Genomic DNA, 20,482 nt, shown 5'->3' with positions numbered 1-20,482 from the left:
CAAAAAATTGCCCATTCAGCTGATTAACTCACTGAAGACATCATACATAGTTCCTTCAGAAAGATGATTGAGATGCCTCCAACTTTTGAGACTATTTTATGTATCTCACAGTAAATGCTGATCCTGTTTCTACACCGACTGCAGAAGGAACTCTTAGGCTACATCTACATGGAGCTGTGCTGCTGCCAGCATGATGCAAAGGAGCGGTCTTGAAAATGCAAATGGATGCTCATTTGCATATTCATGTGGGTAATTTGCAGTTGCACAAGATCGACCTGCCAGCAAAAGCTGCTGCTGGCAGAAACTAAGCTGTGTAGACATTAGGGGCTGCTGACAAAGGGGGTTTCCACTGGCAGAACACTGTCTACCCAGCTTGTTTTCTGGCGGTAGCAGCCTCTGCCAGCAGACTGATCTCAGGAAACTATGCAAATTTTCCCACATGAATATGCATATGAGAATCTGTTTGCATTTTCGAGACCCCCTCCTCTGCATCATGCTGCCGGCAGCACAGCTCTGTGCCTTATATCCTTTTTAGCTGAGTGACAAGTTAGAAATGATTTGTTCTCATATAATGATTCTGCTTTGGGTTATATCTTCCCTTTGTTTAGCTCTTATTCTTCGCAGCCTGTGTCAAGGATGATTACAGTAAGTGGAAACAAGCAGCCGCCAGCCAAGTGTTAGAAGTGCTAGAGGCTCCTTTGTAGTGGCATATGAGCTATGTTTAAGAAAGTAGTTAGGCATTTAGGAACAAATAATCCTTCTTCGTTTTGCCTACTAAATGCTTTTGCCTCTTAAAAATTAATGTTTTAACAGTGCAAATTCTCTCTTTGCTGGTAATTTTACCTTTTCCTCTTTGCCTAAGGCTGATGTCATAGTGGAGTCATCATCCTTCTACTGAGTTAAAATATTAAACGTAACTAGGCTTAAATAAAGAAGGGAACACACTAGCTTCAGTTGAACAACAAACTCTTCTTTATGAAATTCTTCCTTAGAGAAATAGATTTTAAATGGTTTCTGTTATCCATAATTTGTATGATAGACTTATAGGGCTGACTATTCACGGCCTGGTAACTTCCGCAAGAATCAATGCAGAGCTACATAATTCTAAAACATAAGAATTTTGGCTTTATAAACTATAACAATTGTAGTAAATTACTATTTTAGTTTTATATCCACAAACATGGTGGATACATGCACTATAAATCACTGTATATTACAAATAAATGTACAAAGAGGCAATATTGTTAGTGCATTTATTTTGAAGCTAGGAGCCAGGAACTGCTGAGGTTTAACCTCAGGTGTGCACGCAATGCCCTCTCTAGCCTTACCATACATCTTAGCAAATATCTGAATATTATAATACAACTCCTCCACTATTTTCCTATTCCTAAATGCAAGCTAAAATTCTGTTGCAAGAATCATAATCTGAGTAAAAGTGTATCTTTGTGCACGGCCTAGTTATGGAAATGGGTCTTTTATCTTTTTTATGAGATTCTTTGGCTATATAATGGTTTGAACTATGACAATTTCTAAATTATCTCATAGTAGATTTTTATGTTAATGCACATGAAAGAATAATCTAGATTAAATGATTACACCCACTATATTAATATATTTAGGTCAATAGTGACCCCATGAGGACAACTTTTTTAAAAAAAGAGATTTATACAACTTTTCCACCCACAAATTAATCCAAGCATGTTTATCATTTGTTCAGTACTTATATGTAGGATCCCTCAAATAAGATAACTGCCCAGATTTAGGACCTTTCTACAGACTTTGTTAGACAGTATTCTTAAGAATGAGCCTTTTTGTTTCAAACAAGTATTGCTACAGCTGATCAGCATTCAATGTATCTGAGTTCAATAAATATACATAAGACAATTTTGCTCCATTCAGGCCAAACTGTTCTGCAGTTTTTTATCAATTAATGTGTTTACTAACTCAAACCGAAATCTCAGTGATGCCTGCATGTCCTCATTACAGTATCTTTAAATTATGCTCTCATTAATAACTATGAGAACAACAAGAAGTCTTGTGGCACCTTATGGACTAACAGATATTTTGAGTCATGAGTCACGCATTTGATGAAGCGGGTCTTTGCCCACAAAAGCTTATGCTCCAAAATATCTGTTAGTCTATAAGGTGCCACAAGACTTCTTGTTGTTCTTGAAGCTACAGACTAACACGGCTACCTCTCTGATATTAATAACTATGCAACTTCTAATTTGGCCTGCAGAATATCTCTTACTGGTAATGATATGTGAAAAAAGTCCACTTTGACTTTCAGAGCCCAAGCTCTGAGTTTGGGGACTGTCAATTAGGAAAAAAAATTCTTATTGTTTGCAACAGGTACATTTTGATATAGAAATCAATGAGATGATGAATATGGAAACCCACACTAGCATTTTAAGAGTCACTTATCAGAGTTGAGCAGCATTTTAAGTTGTGATTGATGGAGAGTACTTTGTGTTCCACATTTTCAATTTCTATTTGTAAAAAAAAATCTGAATTGTTCAGTACTGTATTTATTTTCTAAACGTTAAAACTAGGATGTAATAAGATTAAAAACAAAAAATGAGGAAAAATTAGAAAGGGGAGAAAAAATTCGTAATACACACATTGCGGTATAATTGACAAATTTTTAACATAGAAAAATACATTTTATCTCTCTCAGAGATAGAGATGAAAGTAAGTAGGTGCACCCTGGGGCACAGTCATAGAGAAGACTAAGCAAAAAAGCAGTCCTTTGAGCAGTCTGAGCTGCAACAAAAGCCAGCAAGGAGATACTTAAAGAGCTGTCAAAGACCCAGGAATCTTCAGCACTACACACTCCAGGATTCTTAAAGGCCACAGTCATCTTCCATTTCTTGATCAAAACAAAAAGCAGTCAAGTAGCACTTTAAAGACTAGCAAAATAGTTTATTAGGTGAGCTTTCGTGGGACAGACCCACTTCTTCAGACCATATCCAGATCCACAAACCAGTTAGTCAACATTTTAATGGAATGGGCCATTCTGTCAATGACCTCAAGGTATGTGTGTTACTGAAAAGAAATTATCGCTCCTTTATAGAAAGGGAAGTGGACGAATTGACATTTATATTCAAATTCGGAACATTAACACATGGTTTAAATCACGATGTGAACTTTCTGAGTCACTATAGGGGCTCATCTGCATACTTAACTCAATCTAATTCTTGATCTTCCCCTCCACCCCTCCACTCTCTGATTTGCTCACCTTGATTATCTTTTTCTGATTTTCCTCTTTGCTTACTGTTTTTGGTTCTCTGTGTCTTAAATATTGAGTCTGTTCTGGTCTGGCTATGGTCTGAAGAAGTGGGTCTGTCCCACGAATGCTCACCTAGTAAACTATTTTGCTAGTCTTTAAAGTGCTACTTGACTGCTTTTTGTTTTGCTAGTGTATAGACTAGCACGGCTTACTCTCTGTTCCCATTTCTTGATGTGTTTCTTCTTTGTATTGAAGGTTTTGAATGTCTTTTTGTGTTTGTTTTCTCCTGTTCAGGTCAGAAGGATTTCCAGAAACAGCTGGGTTTTCTTGCAATATAGGTTTTCTGCAGCTTTTGTGCTCAGTTCAGCTTAGTTGGAGAAAATTCTAGGGCTACATCTACACTAGGATGCTACGTCGTAGTAGGCTATTTCAAAGTAACGACATCGAAATAAGCTATTTCAATGTGTATCATCCACACATCCTCTGGGGCTGGTGCTGTCGATGTATAATGTCGAAGTAGCGATGGAGAACGTCGAAAGGGGCCGCCCCTGAAGGAAAAGTAGAGCGTCCACACACACAAGCACCCCCCTTCAAAATATGGGGCCAAGAAAGCCCCTGGACGGGGTTACAGGGCAGACTAGCCCTTCCAGGGGAACAGCATGTCGCTCCCTTAAAGGGCCCCTCCCAGACACACCCAGCCTGCACTGCACGAGCCCTGCGCTGGTCACACCAGCCTCGCAGACCACCAGCCCATAATCATGGATGTCCAGCAGCAGCTGGAAGCCCTCTGAGCTGCCTCCTGCAGAGCAGGTACCCTGCTAGATGCTGCATGGGAGGCCGCCCAGCAGTTCCTGGCAGGGGAGCCCCCCCCCAAGGGCACAAGAGGATGCCCCGGACCATTGGGCCCTCCTTCTCCCCGACCCCGCTGGGTGCCCCACTGGCTCTGGAGCTACCCCTCCAGCACCGAGTGGTGGGAACACCTGGTTATGGGGGAATGGGATGATGACCAGTGGCTGCAGAACTTCCGCATGAGTGGGCAGACCTTCATGGAGCTGTGCCAGTGGCTCACCCCCACCTTGAGGCACCAGGACACCTGGATGCAGTGCGCCCTCACCGTTGAGAAGAGGGTTGCAATATCAGTCTGGAAGCTGGCCACTCCAGACAGCTACCGCTCCATGGGCCAGCAGTTTGGCGTTGGCAAGGCCACAGTCAGGGCTGTCATGGCGGAGGTAAGGAGGCCTGAGCCTGAACCCACTGGGGGGTGGGGGACCCGGGAGGGGGCCCAGGAGGGGGACCTGGGGAGGGGGGCACACTCTGCATACCCTCACAGGCACCCATGTCCCCTCCCCGCAGGTGGTGCACGCACTCAATGCCCTGCTACTGCACAGGGTCATCTGAGTTGGGGACCTGGACACAGCTGTCGCGGGATTCACCGCCATGGGATTCCCTAACTGCTTTGGGGCCCTCAATGGGACCCACATCCTCATCCGTGCCCTGGACCACAGTGGTGGGAGCTATATAAACAGAAAGAGCTATTACTCCATGGTCCTGCAAGCCATGATGGACAGCTGTGGCTGCTTCCAGGACACATATGTCGGGGGGCCCAGCTGTACCCATGACACTCACATATTCCGCAATTCGGGACTATGCTGCCAACAGGAGGTGGGGACCTACATCCCCCACAGGGAGATCCCTCTTAAGGAACACCACCATACCCCTCTGCCTTGTGACGGATGTGGCCTACCCCCTCCAACCGTGGCTTATGCGTCCCTACACAGGGCACCTCAATGCCAGCTAGGGGTGCTACAACACACGACTCAACCACACCCACCAACTGGTCGAGGGGGCCTTCAGGCACCTGAAGGGCTGGTGGCGTTGTCTCTTGGCATGCCTGGACGTGGGCCTCCCAAACATCCCCCAGGTTGTGGTTGCCTGCTGCATGCTCCACAATGGCTATGTCTACAGTAGCCCCAAACTTCGAAATGGCCAGGTAAATGGCCATTTTGAAGTTTACTAATGAAGCGCTGAAATACATATTCAGCACCTCATTAGCATGCAGGCGGCCATGGCACTTCGAAATTGATGCAGCTCACCACCACGCGGCTCGTCCTGAGGGGGCTCCTTTTCGAAAGGACCCTGCCTACTTCGAAGTCCCCTTATTCCTATGAGCAGATGGGAATAAGAGGACTTTGAAGTAGCCGGGGTCCTTTCGAAAAGGAGCCCTGTCAGGACGAGCTGCACGGCGGCGAGTTGCATCAATTTTGAAGTGCTGCGGCCGCCCGCATGCTAATGAGGTACTGAATATGCATTTCAGTGCTTCATTAGTAAACTTCAAAATGGCCATTTACATGGCCATTTCGAAGTTTGGGGCTGGTGTAGACACGGCCAATCTGGTGGAAAGCAAGGGGAAGGCCTTCGTGCAGGGCTGGGTGCTGGAGGCCAGAACAGGCTACCCCCAGCCGTCCGCTGCCCCTAGCCACCACGCCCATCGGGACGGGGTCTGGGTCCAGGAGGCCCTGCGGGAGTACGTTGACCAGGGGGCCTAGTAAGCGCCACTGAGGCCATCCCTGGTGGGTCCCCTGCACACCGCCCCTAGCACCCGCACACCGCCCTCACCGAAAGTACACAGGACACAGGTTTTTGAAAAATAAAATTGCCTCATTGTTTAAATAACCCAAAACCTCGCCTCTGTGCATATAAACCAGTAACAAACAGCATTATGGAAAATAACTATATACAGGGTGGGGACAACTATATACACGGGGGAGACGTGGGCAGGCCAGACATCAGCCCATCATTCCGGGGCGGGGGTGGATGGGCGTGATCCCCGCCATGTTCGGGTGGCTGGTTCCCCCCCTCAGCCAGGGTCCCCGGCGAGGCCAGCTGGGGGTGGGAGGACAGGGAGGTATGGCCAAGGTGGGTCCTTGGCCTGGTCATCAGCCCCAGTGGGCTCCTGCCCTGCAGAGCTGGCAGGTGGGGTGGCAGGGGGGACGTCAGGTGGGGTGGCGGCAGAGATGGCAGCACGGAGGACAACGGGGGGGAGAAGGGGGTTAACTGGGCCACCAGCTCCTCGAATGTGGCGACCACCCAGTTAAAGGTGGCCATAAAGTCCCACCAGGCCTCCCGGCGCCAGGCGGCCTCCCACTCCTCGAAGTGGAGTCTCTACTCCATGATGTCTGCCTGGCGCCAGAAGGCAGTAGCCACCTTGGGATTGTGGGTGGTGCGCCTCTTGCCCCGGTGGGGGTGGGCCCATCCCAGTGCAGGCAGTGCCCCCAGGTGGTTCTGGTGGTCTTGGAGGCTCTCCAGGACCATGGATGGTGTGGCTGCAGAAACAGCAGGGAAGGGAGGAGGGAGGCCATGAGTACTGAGCCCTGACCTGTGGCCCACCCCCCATCCCCCCAAGGGCATCTGGTCCCCCATCCCCCATCAGTGCACGCAGTGTCCCTGTGGATGACCCCTTCCAGTGGTCTGCCCCTCCCACCTCCCACTGGGGGTGGGGCACGGCACTGTCCACTGGTGGAGGTGCTGATGGGCACCGGTGGCTGTGGCACCATCCCTGGGCCATGGTCTGCCCAGGCCCTGGGAGGCTGGAGTCTTCTAGGGATGTGGGGGGCCCCGGGTCAAGTGGTGCCCCCGCTCCATCCCCTGGGGGTGCGTGCCCTATGGGGTACGTACCTGATGGTCCACCACCATGGTCAGGGGAGGCATGTCTGGCAGATGCCCATCTGGAGCTGCAGGAGGGGATGTCCAGCACAAGCTCCTCCTCCTCACTGGACCACTCCATGGCCAGGGTGGAGGGCCCCGACTCTGGCCCTGGGGTGCAGGGCTGGCCTCCAGACCCGACCCTGGCTCTGAGGCCTGCTGGGGCTCGTCTGCCGTGGTGCTAAGGGTGGCTGGGGGGGGGAGGAGGTGTCCTGGGGGCCCAGGATAGCCCTGAGCTCCTGGTAATAGGGGCAAGTGGTGGGGGCAGCCACAGACTGGCTGGCCAAGTCCTGGGCCCGGGCATAACCCTGCCACAACTCCCTGACCTTACTGCTGACATGGTCAGGAGTGCGGGCAGGGTAACCCCGGGCGGCCAGGCCCTCGGCCAGCTGGGCAAATGCCTCCGCATTCTGCCACTTGCTCCCCATTACGTAGATTACCTCTTCCTCACCCCAGAGCCCCAGCAGGTCACGGAGCTCAGAGTCGGTCCAGGAGGGGCCCCGCTTCCTGCCCTGCCAGCTGGAGGCCTGGGAGCCCTGAGATGACCCAGGGAGGGAGCTCTGGGGGTGCTTGGGGGGCTGGCTTGCTGACATGGCCTCCCTCTGGGCCATGCAAGTGCACCTCGTGGCATGGCTGCTGCCTCCACGGTGTCAGCTTCCTGCTACGGTTTTCTGGGTCCATGCCGCTTTAAGAACTGCTGGGTGCAGAGATCACGTGTCTGCCTACTAGCTGATTGCCTCCATGGTGGACTTCGCTATTTCAAAATAGCAGGACGCGGAATGTCTACACACATCCTGCATCGATGTTAGACGTCGATGTAGGGTGCTATTCCCATCTTCTGATAGGAATAGTGATTTTGACGTCTCGCCGTCTAACTTCAATTTCAACTTCAAAATAGTGTGTGCTGTGTGTAGATGCAGCGCGTGCTATTTCAAGGTTGGGCTTGCTACTTCGACATTGCATTCTAGTGTAGACACACCTTAGGGGTTTCTATGTGTCACATAGCAATTCCAAGTTTTCAACAAAGTATCTTAATGCACAGAATCTGGCAGTGATTGCCAGTCTTTTTAGAGTTTCTGCTTTAGAACCCACAAATTCAGGATGATCTCCAGGCGTTGCATTAGCACCATCCCCACGTTATTTACATGACAGACAGCAAAGTTCAAGCTCATCCACTGATGTAACACAAGATGGAAAGCATCAGAGAGGTAGCCATGTTAGTCTGTATCTTCGAGAACAAGAAGTCCTGTGGCATCTGTTAGTCTATAAGGTGCCACAGGACTTCTTGTTGTTCACAACAGGGAAAGATAATCAGCAGCCAGCTCTTCACTCATCTCGCATTGTATGAAACAAACCCTTCAAATTGTTCACAAGCTTGAAAATGCCCCCACATCTAGTTATGCAAGATATCATTTCTTCTGTAACATTAGACTTACAGCACAACTTTAATCAGGTAATATGTAGCAGCTCTGTGTCCCAACTGAGTTTAATCTCCTGTGCAAATTTAGACATGGAAAGCAGAATCTATATTAATTGCGACCACATTTTCTCAAGTTAGTTGGTACATGTAAAATATGTCATTTATTGCTTCACCAACAGAATGCGTGTCAGCAGAGAGTATTAATATGACATCAGCACAAAACAATGTGGGTTTATTTGCTTTGAAAGAAGCAAAACCAAAAGGCCAAAAATTGGATGATCAAAAGCATCATGAGACTAATAAAAAATATCACATTAGACATCACATTTCCATCAATTCATTATATCAGTTCAGCTACTAAAGATTATTGTTTTCTTTCAGGTACTTCTGAGTGAGGTTATCTGTGCTAGGAAGAGTTTTTGCTGCTGGACATACAAAATCACCAATAGGCCCTATTGCAACTAATAGTGATTGTCCAGAGAAACAAATAGAATGCACACATTCACTGACTCAACCTATTCACTGTTCTGTCCTATGTCCTCTCCTTCAGTAGAGCCATTGTGAAATCTCCTGATACTGTTCATGCCAAAGCACATTTTTTTTCTTTAAGCTTCTTATGTTGCTTGCTCTCAGCATGCTCCTTTATTCTGTCTGTGTGAACACTTGCCACAATATTGCATATAGGTTGAAACCTTCTAATCAGGCACTCTCTCATCAGGCAACATCCATAATCCGGAATGATTTTAGTTATCCAGACAACCATGTATCATGGGTCTGGCAAACTTTCCTGTGGTTCCGTGTTTGTTTACAACCTCCAATCATGGTTCTCAGTGTTCTGTGCTGTTATTAAGCTGTAAGTTACCTCTAAATGTCTTCTAAAAGCCCAGTAAGCAGTGTAAATGTTGGTAAGAGAATATTAGCCTCCTGTGATCCAGCAAATTCTCTCGTTCGGCACTGGTCAGGTCCCAAGGGTTCCAGATTAGTGAGGTTCAGCCTGTACTTGCAGCACAATGCATTCTCTTTACTTCCATCTTTACATTACTTGAAAATTTCTAAGCACCAATTTTGTTGTTCGTATTCACTCATAGATTTGCATTTTCGGCCTGTCTACCTTTTTACTTTATCTTTACCTCTGGAGGATAGATTGTTTAAATTTAATTCCACATAAAATGGACATAAAGAAATAGGCGGGTATTGGTTCTTTGAGTCAATCATGGCACAATATAAACACTTTGATTTTACTGACCTCTTCTGTGCATTGTGTTCTGTGCTTTACTCTATGAAACTATGCCTTAGAGGGGTAACCTTGTTTCTGTCAAACTATTTCAATGTCAGATCTGCAGGACACAACAGATGCATAAATCATTAGTATTCAATAAAAATAAGTATCTGAAAAAATATCAAATGGCTTGATAAATGGGTGTAAATCAGGAAAAAGTGAATCCCTTTAATAGAAAAACCTGGTCATTGATTGGTGAAAAGCAGTAAAAAACGAAAACCTGGACTATTAAGATATTTAAGGAATCCATATTCACTGACTACTTAGCACTATCCACTCAAGAAAATGTATATAAAAAGTGTTTTAAAGCTACTCAATTACAATGTCAAAGATAATGAATCTGGTTTCTAAAATAAATACTTTAATATTCTCTCAAGAAACAGGAAGAAAACATGACATTGAAGCTAAAACACCAGAGAAAGGCTGGAACCAGCAATAAAGACAGATGTCAAAACATTGCTGATCACATTAAAAGCAAACAGATGCAAAGATTTTTCTCTATTAAGGAAGTAATTCACATGGAAGATAGAGTAATCATCTTAGAAACAAGAGGGAAGGAATTCTCAGAATTAAAAATGGGATTGCTATAACATGAGATTAAAAAAAAGGAAGTTTATTACAACTGAAGCTTACTTATATATAAGCGAGATAAAGGAATAACCTTTGATTTAAGGGCATTTGAGAATATTCTGAAAATGTTTTAGGTATAAAACTTAAAAAGAGATTTGCTAAATTTAAAATCAATGGTAGCAGCTATTACAGAGCTGTCAGAGCATTCCAGTACATACCTGCCTTGGGACAGAAATCAGACCAAATGTGTTAAATTGAATTACCTTCAGGAGAAAGTAGTAGCAATAAACAAGCAAGATAATTAGATGAAATCCACATATAAGGAAATAAAATTAAAGTTTGCCAACATCGGTCAGCCCTGCCATGAATTAAATGCAAAGAAACAATTGGGAAAACTAAAGCATTGCGGGAGGCACAGAAGGTGAGGATTCCCTTTAAATCAACCTCTTATAAAGACCAGATTTTACTATGCTCAAGATTTGAAGATAAAAGATACTAAAGTTCTTGGATATGGAAGCAAAGAATAAGGACATGTTTGAAAACTTATTTGGAGACAGCCCAGAAGGAGATGTGACAGTGCATAAATGCAAAATCCTCCTCACATGCACTCACACTTACAAAAACAGAAAATAGACATGGAAAGAAAAACTGAAAATAACAACATGCAAACCTGCTTGGAGCAGAGGAAGAGGGCAACTCAGAATCTGACTTAATCAACCCTGCCAAGAATAAAGAGAACAGAAAGAAATCAAAATATTTAACTCCAAACTGTTAAAATCTGAAATGCAACAGAAGGGGTAAAATGAGGTGGGGGAGGGAAGTGGGAAGAAGACTTGCAACTAGTAGAATAAGCAGCTATTCAAATATATGTTTCTGCAAGCATTATAAAACAATTTGGGTAGCAATTATTGTGAGAAGGACTGCGGCTAATTAAAATAATCTCTTATGATAACATAAGTACATAGGCAGTAGGAAGTTGGAACGGGGTCAGAAAAGAAACATACCCCATTGTATCCCCTCTTATTTATCTTACCATATGAAAACAAAAAAGCAATCAAGTAGCACTTTAAAGACTAACAAAATAATTTATTAGGTGAGCTTTCGTGGGACAGACCTACTTCTTCAGACCATAGCCAGACCAGAACAGACTCAATATTTAAGTCACTTCCTCTCTGTTACTATATGGTTTATCTTGAAATTTCATGCTGTATTGCTATTTCATCCAGTAAAATACTTTATATGACTTTAAGGCTGGGTCTACATGGTGCAGCTCTCCTGGCAGATCCATGCTAATGAGCAGGCTTGAAATTGCAAATGGCTGCACATTAGCATGGTCCCACAGCTCATTAGCATAGCTGCGCAAGAGCTCGGTCTTGGCAGAGGGGGATGCCGGCAATAAAGAGGCAGTGTGGACATGACCCTGCTGGCAAAAAGCCCCTCTTTCAATAGACCCTTATGCCCGAATTTTGCCCTAATGAGCCATGGGACCATGCTAATGAGCAGCCATTTGTAATTTCGAGGCTGCTCATTAGCATGGATCTGCTCGGAAAGCCGTGCCGTATAGACCCAGAGTAACAGTTTATATGCACTGCTGTTCTGCTCAAGTTGAACCCAGAATATTAAAGGGGCAACAGAGGTGAGATAAAAATCTTTTATTTGACCTATTTCTGTCAGTGACAGAGACAAGCTTTTGCGCCTACACAGTGTTTTTCTCTGATTCTCGGGAGAGTACTTAGTGCATCACAGCTAAATACAAAGTGGAAAAGATTGTTTAGCATAGGTAATTATCACATACTGCAAAGGACCATTCAAAGTGAAGTGTCCCATTAACACCTCTCCAATTATGGGGAAAAAAGGAAGGTCAGGAGGTGCAAAGAGTGGAGTGCTCCATCCTCCAACAAAACTCGCCTGCTTTGCTGACAAAATGCAACTATCTTGACAAAAAGCAGAGGTTTTTTTTTTCCAGCAAAGTTATATTGACAAAATGGCAGCGTAGACACTACACTTGGTTATGTTACTGTAAATGGCCTCCAGAAAGCATCCCACAATGTTCATATTGACATCTCTGATCAGCAGTTTGAACTCCTCTGCCCCTCCCTCTTTAAAGTTCCAAGAATTTTTGAAATTCCCTTTCCTGTTTTCTCGGTGTGGACATCATATCTTCCCAGCTGACCATGGCAGTCTCATGGAGCCTCCTACATGGAGCATTCCAGAGTTGTTGGATCTGCTGGCACTATGGGGAGGGGACACTGTGCCATCTCAGCTCCATTCCAGCCATAGGAAATTAGACACCTCTGGTCAGATTTCTTGTGTCATGTTGGATAAGGGCTACAAATGGGACACTCATCAGTGCTGTGCAAAGACAAAGGAGCTGAGGCAGGCGTATGGTAAGAAATGGGAATCAAACTGTCAGGTATCTAAAAGGGTGTCATAAGGAGGAGGGAGCAAACTTGCTCTTCTTGGCCTCTGAGGATAGAACAAGAGGCAATGGGCTTATACTGCAGCAAAGGAGGTTTAGGCTGGACATCAGGAAAAAAGTTCCTAACTATTAGGGTGGTCAAACAGTGGAATAAACTGCCAAGGGAGGATGCCTTTTCAGCTTGGGAGGAGTTTAATCCATCTCAGCAGTCTTTCTCTGACATGGATGATGCAAGAGAGGAGAACCCTGGTGAGTGATCTATTTGAGTTGATGCTGCATGAGCTAGGAGTACTGGAACAATTTGCATAGCTGGGGTGCTGAGAGCCATTGAACCAAACTGAAAACCCTGTATATAACAGAAACCACTTCCATTCAGAGGGTGCAGCAGCCCCGAAGCACCTCAGGTTTTTCTTTAAATGCTTGTTCATGTCCATTCAACATAGATATACGATGGGCTTGCCAGATACAATGGTACCAGATTTTTCCCTCAGCAGTATCCATACCTTAGTGAAGACTGTAAGACCACACTGCCCCTTAGCTTTCCAGTCTGAGTTGTCTCTCAAAATGCTTTGCTAGTGTCAAGCAGCAAACTTCTCCAGGTGTTCTTACCACTCAGCACAATTATATGTGAGGCCCCCACAACCAGCTAGACTGCCTAAATGCTCCCAGAGCCACTGATGAAGGGGGCCTTTCAAGGGTTTGGAGCAGATTAGATTAAAAAAGATCTGCCAGGGATGGTGCTAGGTCGTGCTGTGAGTGCAGGAGACTGGACTCAATGAGCTTTTGAAGTCCCTTCCAGTTCTATGATACAAAAATATGATTTACAGATAGAGGCAGTAGCCAAATCCCCTGAGCCTTGTACTTCAGTAACATACCATCTTTCAGCAGTGCAAATGTGTTAGTCAGCTCATTTCACCAATGAAAAGTGGACACATACCATGTTTTGTTAAGACCTTAGCAAATTTACAAAAACACTTCAGGAAAATTCACTGGTAAAGATAATGAGTAAAGCAAGCTTACTAAGTAAAAAATATAGATTTTAAGTGACAGGGAGAAAGTCAGAGTTACTTACCAAAAGAAAAGAAAATATAAGCACGTAATCTAAACTCTCAACCCTATTAGACTGGGCAAAATCTAGATTAAGCAATTTTTCTCACTTCAGTTGTTATTGCTGTCCTTAATTTACAAGTTTGCCCTTTAAACTTGGGCCAGTCTCCTTTGTTGGAGTCTTCAGTCTTCTTGTCAGTGTCCTTGTTACTTGCAGCATAAGTGGGGGCAGAAGAAAGATAAAACATAGGCCCCCTCTGTTCTGTTTTATACTTTTAGTCCATATGCTTGGAGAATACAAGTCCATGTTGGCACTGATGAGTCCCCAGGGAAGGCTGAGGAATTCCCCCAGGCTGGGTCCATATGGACACATGCTGCTGGCAGCTTCATGCTAATGAGCAGTCTCACAATTGCAAATGGCTGCTCACTAGCATAGTCTCACAGCTCATTAGTATAGCCGTGTGAGATCTCACTGCTGGAAGAGAGTGCTACTGACATTAAACAGGCTGCATAGATGTGCCTCTGCCAGCAAAACCCCCCTCTGTCAGCAGCCCCTTATGCCATGCAAGGCCAGGTCCCAGCATCAGGCTGTTTCTAACATCTGAGGCATAAGAGGCTGGCAAAATGGGGGGGTTTTGCCAGCAGAGGCATATCTACATGGCCTGTTTACAGCTGGTAGCACCCTCTGCCAGCAGCAAGATCTCACGTGGGTATGCTAATGAGCTGTGGGAATATGCTCATGAGCACTCATTTGCAATTGCGAGAATGCTCATTAGCTTGAAGCGGCTGGCAGTATGTCTCCATGTAGACCCCGCCCCAGTGTGGCCTTCTATGAGTGAGTCACTGAATTGAGAGTCCTTTACTGGACAATAAGAGTTGATGGCTATGTTTACACTAGCACCCCCTTTTGACAGGAGGGTGCTAGTGTAGACACAGCCGATATGTTAGTTATTTTCCTTGTTGTCGTCTCTGGGAAGCTAATATCTGGCTGATTACCTCACTTACAGCATGTTTTAATGACAACCATACAACAGAGTCTCATAAGTCCATATGCACTAATGAAAAACATTTAGATTGGCATCGTTGTTGGTACCAACAATGGTGGAAATAAACGTATTTAGATTGAATTCATCATTGCTGTTATCACCTGCCAAGCTAACCAGGCAAGAGGCTCTTATGAGAAGGTGACATAGTGGGGCTGGCCAGTATTACAGTACTGTAATAACCAAACAGCAAAATATTATTTTTATGATCAACTGGAGTGCAAAATCAACATTTTTACCAAATCCTAAAGGGACATATACACATATTGGGTAGAGGCCGTTCTCTTTTGTCTGTTATCTACTGTGTTATATAGAGCACAAGCTTGAGCCCTAAAGGGTAAATCCTTACATTTATATGTTGGGTTTCATTAATAATTGCCCTATCCAGGAGAATCTGTAACCCATAGGGGTAGCTTGCCTTTATCATATTCATTGCTTTGCTTTATATTTACTGCTAGTGGAATTCTGTGCCACTGCACAATGCAGAATTTAGAAGAAATTAATGTTGAGCGTACACAGTTCCTCTCCCCAGACCTGAAATGAGCTGCAGAGATGATAATCATTATTAGGGGCTGCTAGATCTGGCAGAGCCCAGCTTGCAAATAGGAGACAAAGGGAGAAGGAGGGAGAGGGAACTAGAGTGGTCCCAGCACTCCCTAAAGGAGATGGCATGGGCAGGTGGGAAACTCCATGCAAGGCCAGGACCCAGCGTCAGGCTGTTTCTAACTCTGGACCACTGGGCTCTAGGAGGGTATGTTCTGTGTGTGTCTGGCCTGAAGGAGAGGAGGCATGCAGCTAGGCTTTGGGGGGAACAGAGTGTGAGTCTGATCTTCTGACTGGGGTCTGGCAGGGAGGGGGCAGAGAAGCATGAACTTTGTTATTGGGGTTTCTTTAACTCTTTGCTTCTAAGGCAATATTTGTGTGCCTGTATTGTTACAGACATACTTGGTGGCAGATATTTTGACATAAATTACAAAAATAATGACAACTAGTATGATGATATAGTGTTATTCTGACAAAATTTGCAGACTTTTATTTTTGTACAGCATTCCCCCAGGAGTATATATTCAGCAGTAATTCAAAGACCCTAGAGGGCTGCATTCTGTAAGATATTAGCTTCAGCAAGTTAACATAAGGCTTGGGGCCTGTGAAAAAGTAAAATTAGAACAGATGTAGGGCCCAACAAAAACAGTAAGTACTGGGGAGTTGAAAATGGTGTGTATAAGGAAGATTTCTGATGATGGGAACAACCAACCCCAAGGGCATATAAAAGTTCAACCATAGAAGTGTGATGTCAATTAATTACATACATACTTAGCCACATGAGCTACAACTGCAAATAGCTAACCACAAATGGGCCATAGTAACAAACTGACATATATGATTATAACTTGAAATCATTGATATACTAACGCATAGGTGAAGAAAACTCCAACATTAGTACAGTAAGGTTCGGGAATACAAATAAAGAAAAACGGATATATATACCTACTATGTATGCATCAAACATAGAGGTTTTTGCATACAATATTATAAAATTTGCATCTCAGGCTAAGAGCAGTAGGAGAAAGAGATGCCAGAAGGATGGCCAATGGTGATGAGAGGAAAAGTGATGGTAACAGCTGAAATTTCACATTGCTCTACAGGAGATGGTCAGAGTATATGGATGGGCAGATGTACCTCTACCAACTTCACTGAGCTGGGGTGTTTCTGACTGTGCTAATTGTATTAATAAACTATCTATAAATATAGGAGAGCTCCTATAATGGTCAGCTGTCCATTTTGGGGTTCCTAACTATATAATGATTTGAATAGTACAGTAGGGTCTCAACATTTGCAAACTTAATGTTCACAAATTCAAAATTATTCATGAGTGGCCGCTTCCCCTGGGCTCTGGGGTGGGGACCACCAGTAGCCACTGCTTCCTGTGGCTCTGGGGTGAGGAGCACCCGCAGCTGCCACTTCCCAGGGTGAGGAGCGTCAGTAGCTACCATTTCCTGGGGTTCCAGGGCGGGGAGCTGCCGCTGCTTCCCTGCAGCCCCTGCCAGGAGCATTGGCAGTTGGTGCCTCCTTGGGGCCCTGGGCAGGAGCACCAGCAGCAGGGCTACAGGTGGGAAGCAGCTACCCTATTCGTGAAATTCAACATTTGCAGGGGTTCTTAACGTGGAACCCTCCCGAATGTTGAAACTCTACTATATTGGACCTGATCTTTGAACAAGAAACTGTCAACCCTCAAAGTGACAACTAAGGATTCTTAAGTAATCAATATTTATATACAATATATATTAAAGCTCAAAATGTATAGCATTGTACCACACAAAATCGGAGAGTGCAGCAGCAGCCCAAGTCCCTGCACAAGCTCCAGGGTGTGTGTTTTAAAAGTAGGATGTAAAAGAAGGAGAAGTCCAATGATTCCCAATAGCATTTATTTAAGATGGAAATTTTAATAAATAAACTTTTTCATTACGCTGTATAACTTGACTGTGTTTTTGACCAGATTTCACCTCCCTTTATAGCTTTAATGAAAAAGTCATTAATGTGTCCTCCATATCCTACGTGAAGAAAATTTGTCAATAGTATAAATTTTAATGAAAACAGTCCAAAAAGGTTTTGACCTTTTCTATTAATATTATACCGTCTCTTAGGCAATACAGAATAGTTAGGGGAAATAATTATAATGCTTATGTGTTAAATTAGCTGCCGGGGCAGACCACATGGTCCTACTAATGTAATACAAATTTATGGATATTGGGAAAACATCTTAACTAAATGCCTCATGTGAACTGAAGACTTCTAAGTGCATTCTTTAGTACATGCTAAGCAATACACGTATAAAAAAAATCCCACTTGGGTTATTATTGAATGTTCATTCTTTACTGAACAAGGGAAATAACAGATTCACATTTTGAATGGATATGTGTATAATCCAAAACTATTAATAGTTTTGCATGTTCAAGTAAACAGTTATAAAAAGAGAATAAAATATATGACATTGCTCCTGCGGGAATTCTGCACCAAAAAATTACAAACTCTGCAAACAGTAAGTTTTGCAGAATTCTGTGTATTTTATTTGTCACAAAATAACATAATATGATCATGCCAGTTTCAAATAATTTGGCAATTTATTTCAAAATACATGTCAGCAAGTATGTCTGTAACAATACAAACAAAAAAAGATTCTGATAATTTTTTGAGACTCCTTACTATCCATATTAATCCAAAACTTTGATGAATTCATTCAAATTAGAATACAGAATTGTATTTCCTGCACCAATCAAAAACAGTGCAATGGCTTGGGGGAAGGCACAAGCAACAGAGGCACTGAGGGAGAGGGAAGGAGCCTGCCATGAATCTGGAGGGTTGTTGGGTGTCAGTAGGAGAAATATGGAATAGATTTGGGAGGACGGACAGGATTGTTAGGAATTTGGGAAGCCTCTCCAATGCAGATTCTGATTTAGCCCAAGTCTCTTCCATTTGGTCAGGCACATCTGCCCTAATCCCCACACCCGGATCTCAATAGGTCTGTGTAGCCTCCTTGCCCATCTCCACGTGTCCCCCCGACAAACACCCTACTCCCATAGGCCAAGGCTCAGTGCTGTCACTCCACTCGCTCTTAAACCCAGGCCACTGTCTCTCCATTAGCCATTCAGAACCTGTCTCTGACCATGAGGCCATTGTGGTGCTAGAAGAACCAGGTGTGTTTGTGCTGCCAGCTGTTCTGATGCCATAGCAGCCTCTGGTGGGTGAAAGGTGGAACTGAAACACTTCTTGGGCAAAATATATTTTCTGCTGAAAAAAATTCTGCTCCTGATGTGAATTATTTTGCATATGAGCAGTGGGGCAGAATTCCCTCAGGAATAATATGTGCAAGGTAGTGTCAGGCAATATCTTGGAATTCCAGTCAAGTTGAAATATATCTGGTAAATAGGGATCTCTGGCTGGAGAAAGATTGGTGCAATAACGGCATGTACAGCCAAAAAAAGAGCCCTTGTAAAAATGATCCATGGATATCAACATCTGCAGATATGGATAACCACAGATTCAAAGCAGATATCTTCAAATTTACGTGGTTCTAGATCCAAAATTTGTATCTGCATTCATATCTGCAAAAATTAGCCACAGATAGCTGCAGATTTGCAGGGCTCTCCTAATGTACCTCAGCAAGAGCAAATATTTGCAGGGATAAATGTTAAAGCATACTTAACTCTGGTTTACCCACAGCAATTCATCAGCCAACCTGTACTGGACTCCATTTCAGATCTTTTCTCTCTCTGACTCCTCAGTCAGTCCCAACAGAGAGCAGCCAGCCTCTTTCAGAAACCAATTGTTCTTCCCTTTGAGACACCCCCTAGTCCAGGCAGGACAGTGGTGAATTCACAGCCCCTGCTGAGAGGTGGGGAAAAGCTCTTTTCTCTGGGTTGATTGCTAGCTGGGTGGACCAGTTGTTTAATGCCCAGTTTAGTCTGTTCAGAAAGCAGGCAAAACTCATATATCTATGTCTTTGGTATGTCCTGAAAACAGACTTAATCCTCTTTTCCCCCCACATGGTAGCAAAGCAACATTTGGGGAAAACAAGCACACAAAGGCTTCATAAAAATATTATAAAAAATCCCACTTCATTACAACCCTCCCCTCCAGACTTCCTTCCCTGAGCTTCTACGCAACAAATATCACATTCTGACATTTACATATAGTGTTAAAAATATAGTGTAGCTTTCTCCAAGGGTGGAGAAAAAGAGGAAATGGAGTCTACAGAGTTTACAAATCTATCTTTGACTAAGACAGCCAGCCATTAGAGGTTATTAAACAATTAACAAATTTGGTCCGGACAGAATAGTAGGATAGCAGAAGGCTGCAAGAAGCAATTTTGCTCAAAATTTTCTGCAGCAATTGGGGTTTGGAGAGAGCAGTTGCTTGCTATGGCTCATATAAATGTGACTAATTCACAGAGTACAGAAGAGGAAGCTTGGGGCAGGAAAGAGGAAGAGATTTAGCTGGGAGTGGAGGTGGGAGGATCCTGTTTAATTGAGGGGCCAACCCATGCAGACAAAAGCTAGCTGACCTAGAGGAAGGAAGGAAATTTCATGATTAAGAAGAGAACCCTCTGAGATTCCTCTGGCATAAATCCAAACTATCTCCAGACTCCAGAGTAACAAAGGCATGAAAATAGGTACAGGTATAATTTTGTCTAGCTCTCATGCTATTTAAATAAAGAATAATTATTGAAGAAACCCTCATAAAGCCTATATGATGGTTTACTTTTCACTGTCACATCTCCTTGAATAGTTAAATTGTAAACCTAGAGTTCCCACATGGTTGGAGTTGTTTTAGAAGTAATGATTATTATTATTATGTCAAGACAATCATGGAAGCCACAGAATCCGTGACTTTCATTGACCTCTGTGACATTTTCTGCCCCAGTACTTGAACTCCCAGCCAGCTCCCTGGTTGGTGAACCCTGCAGCTGCCAGGCCTCCCCACTTCAGCTGCTGTGGGCAACTGCCTTCTTGAGAACACAGCTGCCATGGGGGGGTGAGGGGACCCTGCAACAGCCCAGCCCCCATGGGCAGCCTCTCTGGAGCTCCCGCTCCCCAAGAATTGTGTATAAACACACAGTAACATAAAAATAAAAGAAAAAGGTAGATGCAAGAGAGAAATGGACCAAAAGATGGCAGAAACAAAATGTATTACACAGTAAAGTCTCTTACCTGCATATGGGTTCCTGCTCCTGCACAGCCCTCTCCACATCTCATTATAAAACCTTTGAGAAATC

The 20,482-nt window shown here is 44.2% G+C and overlaps 1 long non-coding RNA gene across 1 annotated transcript in view; it reads right to left on the bottom strand.

The window, feature by feature from the left end:
* LOC142010907 (uncharacterized) overlaps positions 1-20,482 on the bottom strand; it is a 34,078-nt gene that overhangs the window by 9,685 nt on the left and 3,911 nt on the right. The window contains exon 2 of the long non-coding RNA XR_012644916.1: positions 20,418-20,470. This is a non-coding gene — a long non-coding RNA (uncharacterized LOC142010907). The remainder of the gene's footprint in view (positions 1-20,417; positions 20,471-20,482) is intronic.

The sequence above is a fragment of the Carettochelys insculpta genome, chromosome 3 (genome assembly GCF_033958435.1).
Source record: "Carettochelys insculpta isolate YL-2023 chromosome 3, ASM3395843v1, whole genome shotgun sequence".
Taxonomy (NCBI): domain Eukaryota; kingdom Metazoa; phylum Chordata; order Testudines; family Carettochelyidae; genus Carettochelys; species Carettochelys insculpta.
The sequence above is the reverse complement of the archived record's forward strand: the minus strand, read 5'-3'. Positions and strand labels throughout refer to the sequence as shown.